General features: G+C 24.7%; 1 pseudogene; it reads right to left on the bottom strand.

Annotated features, from left to right (window-relative positions):
• Positions 1–610: 610 nt before the first annotated feature.
• On the bottom strand, positions 611–739 carry LOC123388421 (annotated as a pseudogene).
• Positions 740–1,388: the final 649 nt, after the last annotated feature.

Raw genomic sequence — 1,388 nt, 5'->3', positions numbered from 1 at the left:
ATCTCTCTTTCATCACACCACAAATTTTTAAAAAAATAGATCATAATGTACATGTTATTTAGCACCTGGATTTTTTTAAAATAAAAAAAACCTTGATACAGTGTGGGGATCTTTCCATGTCAGTAAATACATAAAATTGATTTAAATTATTTCAGTTTGTCTTCTATTCATCTCTCTGTAGGTATTTAGATTGTTTCCAGCTCCAATAATTATAAAGAACATTAGAAACTACATATTTTGCACACATATTTTTAAAAATTGTTTAAAAAATTACAGAGGTATTGGGTTATGGACATTGGGTGCGATGGTGAGTGCTGTGAAGTGTGTAAACCTGGCAATTCAGAGACCTGTACCCCTGGGGCTAATAATACATTTTAATATATATAATTTAATAATATATATTAACATATGATATATAATATTATACATAATATGTAATATTATATATAATATATTATAATTATTATATCATACATATTATATACACATAATTATATATTATGTATAATACTATATATTATATGTTAATAAAATGTTAATGTTAATAAAAATAAGTATATTTATTTTATAACAATAAAAAGAATATATTAATGTTAATAAAAAATTAAAAACTAAAAAATATTATAGAGGTAGTGCAGAAATAAAATTTGAACATTATAGGAGGTTATAAAATGAAAAGTAGCAATAATCGCGCCTCGGATAAACCTCATTGGCTACGATACTGCCACTGCGCAAAGCAATTTTCTTTCCTCTTGCCTTAGTTCTGTTCACCACAAGCAGCTAAAAATACTTTCTGATTGGGATTATTCTCATGATTATTATTTTATTTTTAATTAATATTAGTATTTAATTAATATTAATCAATATTAATATTTAGTTAATTATATATTTAATATTTCTGTCTTTAGTAATATTTCTGCTTTTTTTTCTTGATTTATCATCTTTTGACAGTGTCCATGGTTATAATCTGAAAGATGAGGAATTTATTGCTTCTATAGCACCTCTCACTTTCCCTGATTCCTTCAGCTCCAGATGGTGATAGTTACATTTTTTTCATGTAATTATAAAATAAATAAAATTTAATTGAATCTCTATTCTTATTGTCCTAATATTTTTATCTGTATTGTAATTTTATATTGATTGTCAAGATTTATAGCATTCCTATGCTGTTCTATAACTCCAATTATATCTTTGTATCTTGTCCATAGATTAATTTTAGAAGTGGAAAAAGCAGTAAACATTATTTTTCAATTTATCAGATAAATACTAATATAGTTTGATTCCACCCAAGGAAGGAAATATAATTCATGTCATTAAATGGTTTTTGCTTAGAGAAAAATCTTCCAAATACTAACTATCTAATCAAGGATGGATCCAAGTTTTGTAGA

Source organism: Mustela putorius, unplaced genomic scaffold, assembly GCF_011764305.1.
Source record: "Mustela putorius furo isolate JIRA1106 unplaced genomic scaffold, ASM1176430v1.1 tig00003898_pilon_pilon_pilon, whole genome shotgun sequence".
NCBI lineage: Eukaryota > Metazoa > Chordata > Mammalia > Carnivora > Mustelidae > Mustela > Mustela putorius.
This window is presented reverse-complemented; position numbering and strand designations above follow the sequence as displayed.